General features: G+C 42.6%; 1 long non-coding RNA gene across 1 annotated transcript; it reads left to right on the top strand.

The window, feature by feature from the left end:
• The first annotated feature begins 3,589 nt into the window (after nt 1-3,589).
• On the top strand, nt 3,590-8,420 carry LOC142826867 (uncharacterized). The gene is made up of 3 exons (XR_012901135.1): nt 3,590-3,681; nt 5,016-5,082; nt 8,064-8,420. It is a non-coding gene; the product is annotated as an uncharacterized LOC142826867 (long non-coding RNA).
• The last annotated feature ends 10,546 nt before the right edge of the window (nt 8,421-18,966 follow it).

Raw genomic sequence — 18,966 nt, 5'->3', positions numbered from 1 at the left:
TTCTGCTCCCGTTCAGGCAAAAGTCCCTTTTGTGCAAAGCTTTCGCGCGGAAGGGCCAGTGTAGATAGCTCAGATTTGTTTTCCGCAAAAAAGCCCCAATCATGAAAATGGCGATTGGGGCTTTTTTGCGGAAAAGCGCGTCTAGATTAGCACAGACGCTTTTCCGCAAAAAGTGCGCAGAAAACCGTCCGTGCCAGTCTAGATGCTCTGTTCCGAAAATGCTTTTAACGGAAAACTTTTCCGTTAACGGAAAACTTTTCCGTTAAAAGCATTTCCAGAAAATCATGCCAATCTAGATGCAGCCTAACAGTATAACTCAAGCATTTCAATATAGTAGTAACAGTATATCCATTAACATTAAGTTACTTAGAACTAAACATTTAGTACATGCTGGTCTAACAGGTACCAAAAGGGGGAGATCTCACTCAAACAACTAATATTCGGCTTTATTTATACTTGAAACCCATATGCTTCAGCATCTTAAAATAAAAATGTTAACTTGCAGAGGTTCTTTTTAAATTCCTTCTGAACTATCTCAGTACTATATTTAGTGCATATGGTCCCAAAGTATAGTAAAGGAAAACATCCTACCACTATATTCCAATGATCTGATGCATGGTGAGGAAGAGATAATATACCACATTGTATAATCTCACTGTGAGTTCACTGAAAAAAAAAGAATTAAAATGAAGTTATAAATGCCAATGAAGCAAGCCATGCAATTTAGATTATATGGTACTTCTCAATTTCAGTACATTCACACTCATTACCCAACAAAACATTCCATTTGCTGTTTCTTACAACTGTCTTTATGAAAATATGCTTTGGACTTGTTGGGTGTGAAATCTTGTTAACATTTACCTTCTCCAGTTTCATTTCTCTTGCTTTGCCTCACAGAATGCTAGTGGAAACTACTGAAGCAATAGCTTGTACTGTTGACACACATGCAAGTTTTAAATGGATCTATCATCCTGGCACCCAAAGAACATAATATAGTTAATAAAAACGGACACGTAAGAGATCCTTACTGTTACAAATAAGTAATGTAAAATTGATGACAAATCTTTTTCTTTTTAAAACGCATGCATTCTATCATCTTACTTTAAAAATTGACTGGGGTTGGTGTGCATACTGGGGTTGAAGTCATGACCCCCCTGAACCGTATAGGAAAGTTTATGTTGCTTTCAGCATGTCAAGGACTGTGTAGCTACTATATACCTCAAAATAATTTTGAATACATATTTGGCAGTGGTAAGTACAACAAAATGCTGCAATTTGAAGTTTGTAATCCCAATTCCATGCTACTTATACTTAAACATGATGTAATACATGTTAATTTCATGGTTTAATAATTGATATAATTGATATTTCCATGAAGCATCATAATAAATGGCCTACATTTCTGTATGCTTTTTGAGCCACACAACACAAATACACATGAATAACCTACAACAGATTATGAAGGAATAGTTAACATTTCAAAATATTTGACAAATCAATCCAGTTGTTACTGGAAGATTTGAAACCAATTACGTTAAACCTAATTTAAAACTCTTACTATTAAATTTGTTGATTCTGGTATTAAAACTATAGTTACAATTTAAATGAAGTGGTGTGGCAAATGGACACAATATTACAATTAGTTTCAATTACTTCTAAATATAATTATCACCTATCCCTTAATACTCTGCACCTTGCAGTAGTATCTATTACATGATTAACTTCTATTTTAGTCTAAGTAACAATATGCCAATTAATATTCACTCTTATGTATTTAAGACTGAACATCTAGTACATGCTGGCCTAACAGGCACCAAAAGAGTAGTGCGATCTCATTCAAACCACAAGCATCCAGATTTATTTATATTTGAAACCTAAATGCTTGATGATGATGAATAGACAAGGTTTTAACTTAAAGCAGCATCTCTAAAATTCTCTATGAATGATCTAACATGGATCCTTCCACTCTTGTCAACTTTGTGGGCATTGGTTTTGGGGAATGTTGTTTGAGAGCTGGGGTTGGGAGTTGCTCGACTTCTTACTCCTGTCTGCCTCATACTGAGGTAAAATTTCCCTTCGGGCAGGAGATACAGAAAACTGATGGTTTCTGCTTCTGTGGAGGCCTCCTGTTGGCCAGAAGCAGCTGTTTTTTTAAAGTTTCATACTTAGTACAATGCACAGTACAGTAATGTCTGTGTGTAGTGAGGCATATTGAAAATCTTGGGAGGTGGGCATGCACCTATTTCTAAAGAACCCTCCCCCAGGTTCCACATGATTACGGGGGTCAACTCATGAAAAACAGCTTCAGGAATGAAGACTCAAAACAAGGGAATCAGAGGGGAACACCAGGCAGAGAACCCCATACCATGCCCACAGCTCCTCCGACAGATGCAGCCCAGAGGAACTCTGCCTGGATACGTGAGCTCAGGGAGAAATGAAAATAGGCTGCTCAGTCACAGAGCACCCCCTTGTTGCAAGCGAGGGCGAGGGGGCGGAGGAAGAGGGGATAAGGAACCCTGGGAGATATGAGTTTACTTGCAACTAACCTTGGACTGAGAAGGATTGGGACCACGAGGTAACGAGCGCAAATGGCTTGAATTGCTTTCACCGATTCTGGAAAGAGGGGAAAGCGGAGACTCCCTCTCATTATCCGCGAACACACTTACAGTCTGACGAAATACAGGCTGAGCACCAGACACCAGAAGGGGTTCATGCCGTTGGTATCTTCCTGTGATGACTCCAGAGCTGTATCGCTGGCCAGATGATCCGAGCAGAGGGCACCTTTGGGAGGTCCTGCTTGGTGATCCCCTTTCGGGTTCTCTCTCTCTTTTATGGATCGACGCTGTACGGGCCATGTGCAACTTCTGGGTCCATAGGCCTTCCTCAATATCCTTGCTGGGCCGTGTGCACTCTGTGCAGGGGGCCGTGTGCATTCTGAGCAGGGGGCCGTGTGCACTCAAGTTCGGGTGAGTAAAAGTTCATCGCCCATTGCACGTTTGTTTCCCACACCATGCATTCATTCAGGAAGAGGGAACCACATGGGGAACTTACAGAAATTAAGGTAGTAACAATTCAGCTTTACATCAATTATAACTTGCAAACAGAGAACAACGTCCTTCACTCTCAACGCTCCTCCTTCAGCATCCTACTTCTAGTGTTGTAGATAGTGCCCTTGGTGAGGGCCAGGAGGTTGATGAAGAATTCCTGTGACTTCATAAGGCCAAGGATAGAGAGTGCAAAAATAAAGAGTTGTGGGGAAAAGTGCAGCCAAGACCTCAGCAGGAGATTCTGGAGAAGCCGGAAAAGAGGCTGCAACCTGGCACACTCGAGGTAGGCATGCACCAGGTTTTCCCTCATGCTGCAGAAGGAGCAGGCATCAGAAATGGAGATGAACCACACCAGGTATATGCCTGTGTTCACAGGTCTGTGACAGAGCTACCAACTACTGTCTCCATCAGGCTGTGGAGTCAGGGTGGAATAGAGACTGGCCCACTGCAGTTCCTCACTCTCTATAAGTGGTGACAACAGCAAGCAACCATCAACAGAAGCAGCTGTTGCCAAGGCAACCCTGGAACCTCTGGCTGGCTGTTGACGATGCTGTAACTGGCTTTCAAACAGCTGGTCCTTTGCAGGGTTCTAATGCTGCTCCTCAGGTGGATTCTTTTCCATAGGTACTTTCTGGTAGGTGTTTAGCAGTATCCCACTTCCTTGCTCTTCCCTGTCTATAGGCAGCGTTAGCCTGCTGGCCTTCCCTATATAAAAACTTTTTGTCCCTTTCGCCTCTAGACTCCATGGCTGTGTCTAGACTGGCATGATTTTGCGGAAATACTTTGAACGGAAAAGTATTTCTGCAAAAGAGCGTCTAGATTGGCACAGATGCTTTTGCGCAAAAAGTGCTTTTGCACAAAAGCATCCATGCCCAATCTAGACGCGCTTTTGCGCAAGAAAGCTCCGATGGCCATTTTAGCCATCGGACTTTCTTGCACAAAACATAAAGGTGCCTGTCTACACTGGCCCTCTTGCGCAAATATTCTTGCGCAAGAGGGCTTATCCCTGAGCGGGAGCGTCAAAGTATTTGTGCAAGAAGCACTGAATTCTTACATTAGAATGTCAGTGCTTTTGCACAAATTCAAGCGGCCAGTGTAGACAGCTGGCAAGTTTTTGCGCAAAAGCAGCCGCTTCTGCGCAAAATCTTGCCAGTCTAGACGCACACCATGTCACCTTGTGGAGATCCATAAATGTTCCTAGAAAAGAAATACAACACACGAGAGACATCATGACACCATTTCCTTTTTCTGTTTTGCCATTGTGTATGCTGCCATTTTTCCATGAAATCTTTTACTGTATTGCATAAATGGAACTATGTGAACACATTGTTTTACAAATGGATGGTAAGCAATTATCTTTGAGAAACCATTCTTTGTCTTCCACATCCTCTCTCAGCATGTCACCAACATCACTTGGACCTACGACTACTATATACTGAAACCCAATGAAAGGGGACCAAAATACACGTTTGCACAGGATTCCATTTTCTCAATGGCCAACCCTGATCCCAAGTCCAGGCAGGCAGCTGCTGTGAGAAACCCAGACCATGTAACAACACCCTCCTTGAATTATCTGCTGCAGGACTGAGCACCCAGGATCCTGTCAGCCACGTGTCCAGCTATAGCAGACTCCCAATGGTGTCTGAGTGACAAGAAAGGGCAGGAGCACCATTTGGCAGGGCGCAGGGCATCTGCTTCCTCCCCCAGAGTTTCACAGCAGTGTCTAGGAGTGACTCCTGCTCTTGTGCGTTCCTCTTCCTCCACCTCTCACCATCTGAGAGCAACTCCCCTCCCCCACCAGTTGGGAGCTTCTCTCCATCCGTCCCTCGCTGGCTGGAAGTTGCCCCATCACCAAAATTTGAAATAGTTCCCCTGACTCTGTTTTCCTCGTGTTCCCACCAAAAGAGAGCTGGAGGCAAGCATTGTCCCTCACCTGGGAGCTATGCCTAGCAACCCCATCTTTTCTAGGATGGAACTGGAGGAACAAAGTTTTGGAGAGAGCTGAAGGCGACTGTTTCTGCATGCTGGCCAGCTGGTGAGTCAGCTTCTAGAACAGAAGCAAACATGTGTGGTTCTGGACTGACAGCAGCAGGGCAAAGCTTGTCATCAGTGACTCTCACGTCTCCTATATCCTGACTGATGGAGTGTGTCCCAGGGAAATACGGAAAGGAGCTGTCTGCTTCGAGCAAATTGGCTTCTATTGCCCATTCCTCTTGGAAATCTGGGTCCCTTCTCAGGTGCCCGTTTCAAAGCTTCCACGGTGGTTTTTCCACTGAGCAAAGCCGAGCCCTGAGAGCTGGCCTTTTCCCGCCACACTCCGGTGCCCCCTAAAAGAAACAGAATAGAAATAGAGACAGCCTCAGGCTGGGATCTGCCATTTCCAATAACACAGCTCTCATATAAGGGCCGTATGAAAGAAGATGCAATGTTGCCTGTCCTAGGAGCAGTGTCAGAAAAGATCTTGTTTTGTGTGCTTGTCAGACAGCTGAACTCCTTCCGTGGTTTCCATGCCCTCTTTTCATGTCTCTGAACTGGGGTCGGGCTTTGTAAGGTGAAATCGGTGTCCTGTTTCACACCAGCCCAGGCTGTGAAGGATCAGAACTATATTACTGGCAATCTTAACCGCTCCCTTTCATCAAAGATGAAACACAAGTTATCACACCAACTCCTCAATTCCAAAGACAGCCCTGCCACTAACAGCAGCTGTGATGTCACGTGGTTACATTGAACCAGTCCAAAACAGCATGGACACATCCAATGAAAACACAGGGCATTGTGACAAGACTGACGAATCAGTAAGGCTACAGCCGAGTCATGGGTATTTTTAGTAAAAGGAAAGGAAAGGTTATGGGCAATAAATGAAAATGATGGCCCATGGCTTGTCCATGACCTTTACTAAAAATGCCTAGAATAAATCTTGAGGAGGGGGCATTGGGGTGGCACTGCTGGAGGGGGTAACAGAGGAACACTACTGGAGCGTGCCCAGAGCCAGCAGTACCAGCTGTCAATGCCCACAGAGCATAGCTGCTCAGGCCGGCCACAAAGCAGTTGCTGGTATAGTTGTCCAGGGGCCTGTCTGATCCAGTCACTTGGTTGGCCTTGGAGTCAGCCACATTGTCCCCTACAGATGCTGCAAAGGTCATGAACGGTCACGAAATCAGTAACAAATGCAACCTCCGTGACAGACATGGAACCGTGTTAATCAGTACATGATTTATCCACATCAGATTGACACAAAGTGAGATTGGAAAAAAACAACAAAACTCAGGTTCTGTTTCAAATTAACATCCTCCTTAGCAACTCTTCTCCCTGTTAACAACAACAACAAAAAATTGTCAGCATCAACACGTCGAGAACCATTTTGAGTGAGATGCAAAACAGCATTTTGCCATGGCAAAACTCTTCCATGGGAAACATTTCAGCCAGCCCGACAGGGTGCACTCAATGTTCCCCCATGATTAGGTTTGGCAGCTTTTGCTGATTGCAGTGAAGTAAAGGATAGTGCATGGAGGGCATACGTGTCTACACTACAGTATTGTCATTTAACAAAGCAGTCTCCTGATTTTTCTTATCCTGCGTGGAAAAATCATAAAACAGAACCCCTGAAAATATAATTCAGTGGGACAAATTAGCATAAATCAACCCAAGAAAGAATCATGTTACATGATGTAGCAGGCTAGCAATGAACTTGAGTTTGATTAGTTCAATGGGTTTTGTTTTTAACAATGGATGCTTGGGCTCCAAATGGTTCTATGCACTTTCCTTTTTATTGTCTGTTTGCATGCCCCCATATCCTCTGCCAGCTTCTGATTGGTAGCTAACAAGCATTCTGCTTTGTGTTAGGGTGAGTCTATAGGGCATATCTACTGTATATGGAAGATCAATGCTGCTATGGTCAATCTTCTGTGGTTTGATTGAGCAGGTGTAGTATAGACCCACTAGATCAAACTCAAAAGGCACCCCCTCGATGCCGGTACTCCTACTCCTTGTGGGGCATCTGGCATTGGCCACTGTCAGCAGACAGGGTACTGGGCTAGATGGACCTTTTGTCTGACCCAGTATGGCCGTTCTTATGTTCTTAGGAGTAAGGGAAGCCGATGGGAGCATTTGCTCCCTAAACCTCTTGCTGTGTGGATAGGATGTAAGATACATCGACTCCAGCTATGTAATTTATGCGTACTTTGACCTTGTTATGCAAGAGAAATATAAGGAAAGGGGTGCGGTTGCATCCTCCCTGAAACCCCTTGTTGGCCCTCCAGGGTGTAAGAATCCTTAACCTAGTGAGAGTTGGTGTGACAGGATTTTTATCAGGGCATTCATATTTTTCTTTAAGTTACGCCCTTACTATACAATAAAAACATATTTGATTATCATTCAGAGTCCCCCTCAAAGTAGCTGGCATCTCTAATTTGGAAGGCATAATAGAAATACAATAGAATCTTGTGACAATGAGCAGTAACTAAAGCAAGTTATGTGAGCTTTCCATTACTTTTCCTTTATGTTCCATACTGACCTCCTAAATTGTCATTTTTATTCTTTTGTGTTGCACTCAGTAGAGAATATAATTGCTTTGTACTTAATTCTTTTAATGTTCAGAGGCTGATGTTTTCAATTCTCCATATGTCTTGATCAGGTTGTGTGGTCTTTGTTGTGGAAATGAAAAAATCTTCCTTTAAATATTAGTGGGGGGGGAAAAACCCAGAGAGCCAGAAATAATTTTGGAAGCAAAATATGAAGTGTAAGATCTGCCTTTTTTTTTCATAAGTTTCACTTTATAAAACAATACACTTGGTGCTAAGGAAATTATCCCTCAGCTACGGAAATAGGAGTTTGAATGTTTTGAGGAATGAAGCAGATGGTATATATGGGGAAAATTTACTTGTAATGGGTATTTGGATAGGATTTGTTCAGTTGTCTATACCCTTTTTAAAATTAAATTACCCTTCATTGTCTCCTTCATTGCTGTTTTGTTCTCTTCACATGTCTTCCCTGTTTCATCTCTCATCCCAATCATAGAAAAGGGTGGACTGCTGGAAGTGCAGAATGGGGATTTGCAAGAAGGGGAACAGGAAGGGGACATATTGGAACTCTTTAAAGGTTAGGAAAAAGGCCTGCAACCATTCTGTCAGGAGGAAGAGTGGTAACTATGGCTATTGATTAATTTCAGTTAACTCACACAATTAACTAAAAATAATTGTGTTTTAAAAATTAATTGTAATTAATTGTACTGCTAAACAATAGAATACCAATTAAAATGTATTAAATATTTGTGGATGTTTATCTACACTTTCAAATATATTGATTTCAACTACCACACAGAATACAAACTGTACAGTGCTCACTTCCTGTTATTTTTCGTACAAATATTTGTACTGAAATATGATAATCAAAAGAAAAAATATTTTTCAACTCACCTCATATAAGTACTGTAGTGCAATGCCATTATGGTGAAAGTGCAACTTACAAAGTTGGGTTCTTTTGTTACATAACTGCACTCAAAAACAAAACAATGTAAAACGTTAGTGCCTGCTTTCTGTTCAACCAATCACTAAGATCAAGAAGTTTGTTTACATTTACAAGAGATAATGCTGCAAGCTTCCTAGGTTTTGTCTACAAAACATTGTTGTTCGCAGGTATTTGACTCCTCTCTCCTCTCCGAAACACAAAAGTTTTACCACATAACAGTGTAAACAGCTTGTCAAATTGTTGTAAGTGTTGCAACTTGCACTATACAATACTTTGAATAATACTGTGCCTGATCTTGTGACAAGGGCCTGTCAATCCTCAAAGTGATAACTGGGGATTCTTAAGTAATCTCTATTATTAATACAAAAATCTAAAGATCAGCCAACACCAATAAGGAATAATAGATCTGTGACTGTTCATGCTACTTTTTGGTGTATGTCAAATGCTGAATTCATGGCATTTATGAAGTTTTATAGTATTGTCATGCTAGGTTGCATTTCCAATCAGGTTTTTATCTTGCAGTGCAATATGCGGCATTTTCATATTCAGCAATAAGACAAAGTTTGAGGAGACATTATTCTTAATAGGAGTTAGTTGATTATATTTGACTGTTTATGGATATGAGGTGGAGGGCTAATAAAACTTCTGTAAAATATAGGAAGTAACTTTGAAGCACTTTTAGTGTAACCAAGTACTTCCAAACAGTATTGGGTAGCAAGTAGCCTATTGTGGCTTTTTCCAGCTTAATTATGAGCAAACTGTGTTACAAACCCAAGGGGAACGAGTTTTCCATTCTGAGTCAGACCACCTTTCAGTATTTGCATGGTGCTAGCCCGATCCCTGATTTGTGAGATCTTAGAGGAATGGTTTTGGGGTTTGTTTGTTTTTTCAGATCAGCTCTGTGGATGGCAGACGCCAGCAGGATTTTTTTTTAACTCATCTTCCTAAGGAAGTGTAAAACATTTACCGACAGCTAGGAAAGAATTACCGTATATTCCGGCGTACAAGACAACTTTTGATGTTAAAAAACATCCCCCAAAAATTGGGGGTCGTCTTGTACGCCGGGTATACATCCCAGGCACGCCTGGGATGCCCCGCCGCCGGCTTCCCCCGAGGCTTTGCAAAGCTGCTGCGGCTTTGCTCCCGGTGCCTCTGGTCTGCTGGGGACCGTCTCCAGCAGACCAGGGACACCGGGAGCAAAGGAGGCGGAGGGGCGCTGGGGTATAAGATGAAACCCTATCTTTTAATTAAAAAATTAGGGGGTCGTCTTATACGCCCAGTCGCCCTATACGCCGGAAAATACGGTAACAGACAATGTTTCCTGGTGGCTGATGTGTGCTAGCCATACATCTGTCTCCAGGCTGCAGCAGTGCAGAGTACACCCTTCCTTAGACTCCCTCCTGCTAGTCCATGTGTAGAGTGACAATGATATTGTCATACATTCTCATCTGCCATCTCTTAGTTAGGGAAGGAGTAATAGCAGCCTTCTCCTTGTTCTCTGGTCATTTGCTCCATGAGATGGAATGGCATACAACTATTCAACTATTCACAAAACCTTCTAAAATACAGTTCCTTAATAAACCAACAAATGGTCTGGTAGCACTTTATAGACTAACAAAACATGTAGGGTGCGTCTAGACTGGCATGTTTTTGCACAAAAGCAAGTGCTTTTGCGCAAAATCTTGCCGCCTGTCTACACTGGCCATGAGTATTTGTGCAAGAACACTGACTTTATAATGTACAAAATCAGTGGTTCTTGCGCAAATACTCCGACGCTCCCGCTCAGGGATAAGCCCTGTTGCGCAAGTATTCTTGTGCAAGAGGGCCAGTGTAGACAGCCACGTTAATTTCTTGCGCAAGAAAGCCCGATGGCTAAAATGGCCATCAGAGCTTTCTTGCGCAAGAGAGCATCTACACTGGCATGGATGCTTTTGCACAAAAGCAAATCTTTTGCGCAAAGGCACATGCCAGTATAGACGCTCTCTTGCGCAAATACTTTGAACAGAAAAACTTTTCTATTCAAAGTATTTATGCAAAATCATGCCAGTGTAGACGCAGCCGTAGATAGATGGTATCATGAGCTTTCGTGGGCACAGCCCACTTCTTCAGAGGAAAGCTCATGATACCATCCACATGTTTTATTAGTCTATAAAGTACTACCAGACCATTTGTTGTTTTTTTCTGTACAGACTAACTACCCCCTGAAGCTTCTTAATAAACCAGAGCAACATAAACTGTTACTAAGCCTGTTTTGTGTGGCAGCTGCTCATCGTGCTTATAGGTCAATTATAAGAAAGGATATTTGTTTGTAAAGTAATGAACATTGGAATGGTACTACATAAATTAGTCTGCAAGGATTTTTTGTACCGAATTACTATGGTATTGTGCCTGATTTCATTTTTTCTCTATGCTGGTTCTGCTTTAGTTGTTCAGTCATTTTGTATTTGTACGAAAATTGAGTTTTCTTTACAAGTAGTCCGGGAGAGAGGAGGTGAGGGACACAGAGTGGGGAAGGAGAACATAACTTTTTCTTTGTTTGTTTCTACACAATTTAGCCCATGGCGTGCATTACCAGAAAAAGAATACATAGATATTTCCTCAACGCTTCTTGTAGCCATGTTCTCCTTTCTTTACAGAAAGCTTTACATGAGGTTATTTTTTGAAAAAGAACATTGCAGTACACTCTTAAGTATTTAAAATATAATTGTTTGCCCTCCTTTTATATTACATAATGTCCATTTGGTTTTCATTGTCTGATACTGCATTAGATTTCTAGCCGTGACTATTATTTTTATTGTCTGATTCAGAGGAATGTTTGCTTTCTGTTGTTTACTGTTCACTTTTATTTCCTGAATCAAACGTCTTCATGTAGCAGTATTTGAAATGCTGCATCTTTAAGTGTTATTAACCTTTAATGTGAGCCTTCATCAGGAATCCTTTCAGAGCACAACTCTGCCATTACATCATTTGTAAATGTTCTTTGAAACAGCTCTTTATTTATCAAGGTGTATTTGAACACTTGATTTAGGGGATATTTTTAACTACTTAGGATGCACTTGGCTTGAATATCTTTCACTGGTTTGTATTTGCCATAAGTAGTTTAAATAATTGAGGAACATGCTGAAACAGAGACAGTATAAATTGTTTGGCCTCTATATCAAAATACTCAGAAGTACTAGACCCCAGCCCTCACCCCCGTCCTTAGTCCTGCCTGGAGTGTGCTGTGCAGGTCTCCAGAAGCACTTTATAGGGTCTGGAGCTCTGGCTATTGGAAGCCCCAGGCCCTTTTGAATCACTAGTCCCCAGAGCAGTTGCCCCTTTTGCCCCCATCTGTTGGTGGGCCTGGGGGTATAATGAAGAGCCTCAAAGGAGTCTCTTTGACCAGCCAGAGGGGGAAGGGAAAGTCCTACCATTCACGGAGCTGGCCTTTTATCACAGACATACGTGTGTGCGTGTATCTGCAACCATTGATCCAGGGCATTAGCACCATGCTTCATCAACAATAAACCTGGATGAGTGTCTGCAACTCAACCAAATCTGGTGGTCTCATGGGGCATTTTGAACTAGGTCTGTTGCATCAGAGCTGCACAGAGCTGAGACAGTATACACCGGGAACACACAGCTATTGACAAGCTATGACGAATGCTAAAGATAGTCCAGAGGTAAGAGCTGGCTTTGAGAGAATAGGGATCTAAACTTTGGTGGTGATGTTGATGGGACTCGTGTCCATAATTTGCTCCTCTCCAGGAGCACACGGGTACATATACCACAAAGGGTACTACTCCATTGTTATGCAGGCACTACTTCAGGGGTTCTCCCCCTGTTTCTTTGAGTCCCTCATCTGCCTCCCAACACGCTATGAGAACTCCATGGCCAACCTGTGCTTCTGCAACTCTTTGTGCACATGCAATAAGCTAAAAGTTGTGTTATCATAAAATCATAGAATCATAGAATACTAGGACTGGAAGGGACCTCGAGAGGTCATCGAGTCCAGTCCACTGACTTTGGGAAAATAAGCTTTACATTTGTTACGTAGACCACACAGATGTGCTGCTACCTGGGGTAAATTTACATCAAATTCACAACAGTATAAGCTGCTACTCACATGGGCTCTGTGGAAGATTCTGTTGATTCGGTGAGCGGGAGGGGGCCCTCAGGTGATCAGCCCTCAGAACCTGGCTCATGTACTGCCTTCCAAAGTTTCGGGAACCCTCAACAAATTCACAACAGTATAAGCCCATGTGAGTAGCAGCTTATACTGTTGTGAATTTGTGTTTCATTCCTGAAAGAAAGAATGAAAGATCTCCAACATATCAATAGTATCCCCCCACACAACATGAATTTTCCAGAGGTGTAGGTTTCTTCAGAATGTCTCAATTCTTTTATGCTAGGAAATACACTTATCTCACCTTGTATAGTTTTATCCAGCTTATTCTTTCAACTGAACATGTCTGTGAGGTGACCCAGTTTTGCCAGTCAGATGTCATCTTCCAACACTTTGGCATATTCAGATGTATTATCAACTAAGAAAGTATATTATTCTTCCTTCAGATTAAATAGATGTGTAAGCATTCTACCTTGAGACAATTATGTTTTCTTCTGTATGCATGAGGAAGCAATGGTGGTCTGCACCCACTTTTTACAATGTGTTGCAAAACACCTGGAATAGGTTGCTTCGGTTTGAATAAAATTTTAACAAGCATTTCTGCTGTGTTCAGAACACAGCAAAGACCTGGTTCGATATCTTTTACAGCAAGCACCTCTTGGTGTAAAAAGCAGTGTGTCCAAACAGCATGACTTACAACTACTTTTATTTTTGCACTACACCAGACCCGGTCTTTGCTGCAGCTCCATCAATGCAGACTCTGATGCAATTAGTCCAGCTGATTTCTTCCGAAATTATACAGTTTGAAAATGTCATCTGACTTTTTGTTATCTTGAGCACTTTGCAAAACAAAAAGTGTTCCACACATACCACATATAGGCAAGTAAATGTGGCATTTCTGTAACGTGTGTGGATTCATCTGGTTTTATGATCATGCACCTGGTGAATACACTGCAACCCGATGTCTTCTGCAATACAAATGATCCATCATTTGACAGTATCTTTTGACACTGATGTTTGTGCCTTCTTCTCTCTAATCTTTTCCTTTGCAATTTCAGTAGTACAGGGCATTAACAAAGTCTCAGCAATTGTAAGCTTTTTTTTAATGAGCAATTTTCTGCACCATTATGTAAGCTGACCTTAAAAGCTCTTTATTCACAGTAGTTGTGCATTTCATTACTGCTTTAGTGCCAAGTGTCGAGGTAAAATGAAAGGTTCGGGAATGTGGCCAGCCCCGGGGAGGTGCAGAAACAGACAACCTCATACTGAATATCTTTTAACTTTTATTAAAATGCTTTTAACTATAACTTCTATTTAACAATTTTTTACAGGCGTGGGCGCCAAATAACTATTAACAGGAACAGTAAACAAACTACAGTGCAATAGAGGAAGATACCCAGAGGTTTTTCCAAATCCCAGTAATTATCAATAACAACCCAGGGATTTTTAACAATTATATTTACATTAATTTCACTCATAAGGTCTAACATCTATCTAAACTCCTAACAGTACTACTTAACAAACTTCTAACTAACTTACTCCTAACACTATTATTTATCGAACCTCTAACTAACTTTACACAGCAATACTCACACTTATCAGACATACAAGGGGCAACAGAGACAACAGCATATTCATTATACAGTTATGCTCTGCGGAAGATTCAGTTGATTCGGTGAGCGGGAGGGGACCTTCGGGTGATCAGCCCTCAGAACCTGGCTCGTGTACTGCCTTGCAAATTTTCGGGAACCCTCAACTGGATGCAGGAGGGGAAGCTGTTTTATAGAGAGAGCAAGAGCTTTCCCGTGCTTCGCTGTGATAGGCTTAACAGATTCTGTCTGCCTAGTGATAGGACTGAGGGGGAAGGGGAGGGAGTGAGATGGTTCTTGGCTGGCGCGAACTTTGCATGACCCTTACCTACCTGGTTTTTTACTCCTGCTTTTTACTGATCTTAAGTCACATAGTGCAGGATTTTTGGTTTGAGGGGCAGGTAATCTTGGGCTAGGAAGGCTATGTGCACGAGGCCTGGCCAGGAAAGAGCCTGCTTTTACACCAAGCAATTCCTAGGCCTTTCACTTATAGATTTCATGCTTTCTAATGAAATGTCTCTATAATTTGGAAAGTTTCAAAAATTCATCGGATAGTACTTGTGCGCAAATTACACACAACAGCTGAGGTATTTCTCCACTTCCAGAGTAAATAGAATAAATTTCAAGTAGCTGCCTTCATATTTCTTTAATTTTGTAAGGTTGCTGCTCTATGTTTCTTACATCACCTCCTCGGTACTCCCCTTACGGTGGTTGAACTTGTTGAAGGAAGTTTGATATCACCGCTCTGCAGGCTTTGCTGTGAAGTCGATGCTCAAATTAAGCATTTTTTATTGTTTCTGTCGGGAACCATTTTTCCTGTGCTGTGTAACTTGTCCTACTTTCCACTGAAATAGGTCCGTTACCCCTTAAGTAAATGGAGAACATGCTACATAACCTGTGAACATGAAGAAAGGGTTACTTACTATGTGCAGTAACTGTGGTTCTTTCAGATGTGCGTCCCTATGGGGGCTCCAGTGGAGGCATATGTGTGTCTCTGCTCCTCTGATCAATGATTTTCCATTGCAGTGTCCATTTGGCCCAAACATGCATTCTCCCTGTCCTGTACCTTGCCTTGAGGTTCCCTCCTGCTGGGTGGAAGAACCACTCTCAGTTCTTTCTCCACCACTGAGCCCTTCATAGGAACTCTGAAGTGGGGGAGATGTAAGATGACTCATGGAACACTCATAGAGATACCTCATTGATGAGTGTAATAGTGAGTGAGACTGAAATTTCACACAGGGGTTGCGTCTAGACTGGCATGATTTTGCAGAAATACTTTTAACGGAAAAGTTTTTCCGTTAAAAGTATTTCCGCAAAAGCACGTCTCGATTGGCATGGATGCTTTTGCGCAAAAGCATCCATGGCCAGTCTACATGTGATTTTACGCAAAAAAGCCCTGATCGCCATTTTAGCTATTGGGGCTTTTTTGCGCAAAACAGTTCTTCCCTGTCTACACTGGCCCTCTTGCGCAAGTATTCTTGTGCAAGAGGACTTTTTCCCGAGCGGGAACGTGAAAGTATTTGCACAAGAAGCACTGATTTTGTACATTATAAAGTCAGTGCTCTTGCGCAAATTCAGCGGACAGTGTAGACAGCTGCGGCCACTTTTGCGCCAAATCTTGCCAGTCTAGACGCACCCAGGGAGTTACAATTTTTGCATCAAATCAGTTGTCTACCTTGGACTCCTTTATGCAAATGAATGGGACTTACGTGTGGCTGTGGTTTCCAGGTTCTGCCCAGTAATGTGCCTGAATACCTTAGTGACTTCCCACCCATAGGAGAAACTTCTACACCAGGACTCAATTTTTATAGCATTGCAAGGAAAATTTTCCCAGGAAAGGCATGGTATGAATGAATTCTGGGTGAATTCTGTCCACATCTTATTTTTATTCTGTCTCTTTATGGAGCTCAATCAGTTGCACTAGCTCTAGTATTGCCTTTGTGCATTTAATATACCTGACGGAGTGATGTCCAGGAAATGGCGTAATGCAGCTACTACCTTAGCGATGTGGATGTATCTGGTTCATATTCAGCTACTTTTTTTTTTGCTGGTCTAACGACCTTGCTTTGGTATTCTGATTTGGTGGCAGCATCAACTTGAAATTTTGCCTATTGTGCCTTAAAAGTTCAGGGCTTGTGGAAATCTTAATTTTTCTCATCTACTGTACATCCATGCGATGAGGTGTATCAACCCCGCCCTGGCACTACAGGGGTCAATCATTCTCTTTTAGCTGGAGTCCCCACCCCCTCAGGTCTGCTGGGCATGCTCCAGTTGGAGCCAGGATATAAGAGGCATCGGAGCAGTTCATTTGGAGCTGACTTCCAAAGGGAAAGGAGATGACTTGCTAGCTACTAGGAGGGGCCACTTCAAGGCATGGGCGCCAGCCACACTGACCCAGAAACCCAGATGGGGGATGTTGCAAAGACCAGAGAGTCCCAGAGACAGAAGACTCCAGAGACATGGGTAGGAAGTGACACAGGGAACTTTACAGGGAAGTGGTGACAAACCTGGTCGAAGGCTTGGTGTGTTTCAGTCGGACATCCACTGACATCACCAGGGCTCTGGGTCAGGACAGATGGAAAGGAAGGGCTTAGTTCCCCCTTCTGTGACCACCACCTAACCTGGAGCACTGGCCCAGCCCACCAATTATATTAACAGTGGCCACTGGGCTATGCTGCCCTGACAAGAGAGGTTATAGGGGTGAGGGATAGATCAGTGGTTTGAGCATTGGCCTGCTAAACCTATGGTTGTGAGTTTAATCCCTCAGGGGGCCATGTAAGGATCTAGAGCAAGTCTATCAGGGGTGGTACTTGCTCCTACTGTGAGGGGAGGGGGCTGGACTCAATGATCTCTCAAGGTTCCTTCTGTCTCCATGAGACAGGTTTATCTCCATATATAGAATTGACTCTGGCCACTATCCTGACAGCAAAGGCAATGGTATTGATTTTGGCCAGTAGACCACATCACCATACTATTAAGAGCTTCATGAAAAAATATTGTTCCTGAGCCAGATGGCCCTGAGACATAGAACACCCCATCAAATTTGGCTGTGGAGCTGTGATACATCTTTTCCCCACTCAAAAGATGGCAGGGTGCATCAGTCCCATGGCAATCAATAGAAATCATAGACACATTAGCGCTAACTGCCACCACAAGCTTAGTATACAATGCAATAAAAGACATATTGTCTCCTGTGATTCAGGGAGAAGGCATTTTTTCAGAGCAAGTACAATTTAGTAATTTTTGAAACTCATTAAGAATCAGCAACTCTTGGGAATCTTGAACATAATGTTCAAGGACTACTTGACTATAGAGACAATTCTTAACAGAGACTACTGGGGGAAATGGGAATGAAGGGAACATTACAGTCTTTGCTGAAATGAGAATTGTTTTTATTGGTATTTGTCAGTCGACGGTCAGGGCAGTGTGTGTGTGTGTGTTTCCGAGAAAAGGTTTAACGTCCGTGTCTTTACTGCTAGGACCGGGGTCCCGTCGCAGAGGGTAGCCAGCAGGCCAACAGACGCCCCTTTATAGGAAGAGCTTATTACACCTCAGATTTTAGCTGCTAGAACACAGGATTCCTTCGCAGCGGGCAGTCTGGGAAAGACTGAGAGGTGCCTCAACGGACCTGTCACCTGGGAGTGACACAGATCCAAACGCCCAAGCTCTTCCTATGACTGTCCCTTTTATGACTGGCTGAAGTTCTTTTAAATTGTGCTTGGTTCTATTACAGCAACTGAAGGAGTCAGGTTAAAACTTAAACAGTTACAGGTTTATTAAAAAAACTTATAAAAGCATATGGTTACAATGGCTATTGCTCTATTTCTTAAATGCTAGCAAATATATATATATAGGTCTTAAAAATGGTTACAGGAAAAAAAGGTAAAGATAGAAAATAGAAATAATGGTACCAAGTGACAGCTTAATCTTTAAAGAGCTCTAACATTATGTATATATATATACTTAAACAAAGGACCACATCCAGGTACAATTTTTACCCCTTTCTGTGCTTCTCGACTCCAGCGTGTCAGGCCAGGGTCGGTCTCTCAATTCCTAGGAAAAACGAATACGAGGTGGGCGTCCCCTCTGGAACCTCGGGAGATCAAACACCTAACCTGACCAGCAGATAGATGGTAGATTGACACTCAAAGTAAATGTGCTGCTGGACCCATCTTTATACCCCTGGGGGCCCGTATCCTCTTTCTTATCTTAAGATGCCAAATTGTACTGGTCGGTTTTGTGGCGCCAGTTCTTACAAGCAAGTTTCAAGTTAATTTACACTTGCAAGAGAGAGAACTAAATTGTGAGTACTAGACATTTTTTTTTACTGGGCGAGAGATTCCTCCCCCTGCGGACGGCTGTGTGTTCGTATCAATATGGGTTAAGTCAAGGACACTCCTTGGCAGCCTCTTGGTCAGCAATTGGCATATCTCTGTTTACAGCCATTCACGGTCACAGCAGCCTGGGCCTTCTGCTCTGTGTGCCCTGTATGCTCCAGGCAAGCAAAAATGGATGTTACAAGGGGGGTTCCTGTCTGGCTACAGTATTCTGAATACTTATTAAATGCAGCTCACATTGTGTCACAGTATTGTTGCAATACAGCCTGTGTTTGTAAATGTGCATTGACAACAGTTAACTAGTTCATACATGCATCTTTTATAGGAATCCTAGCACAATCCTAGAATGAACAGTTAAATCTTAGCAAATGTATAGCCTTCAGTTCCACAGGAACTTAGCCAGCAGCCACCTGAAATAACTG

Source organism: Pelodiscus sinensis, chromosome 2 (assembly GCF_049634645.1).
Source record: "Pelodiscus sinensis isolate JC-2024 chromosome 2, ASM4963464v1, whole genome shotgun sequence".
NCBI classification, from domain to species: domain Eukaryota; kingdom Metazoa; phylum Chordata; order Testudines; family Trionychidae; genus Pelodiscus; species Pelodiscus sinensis.
Note: the sequence above shows the minus strand (reverse complement) of the source record. Positions and strands in the feature narration are given on the sequence as shown.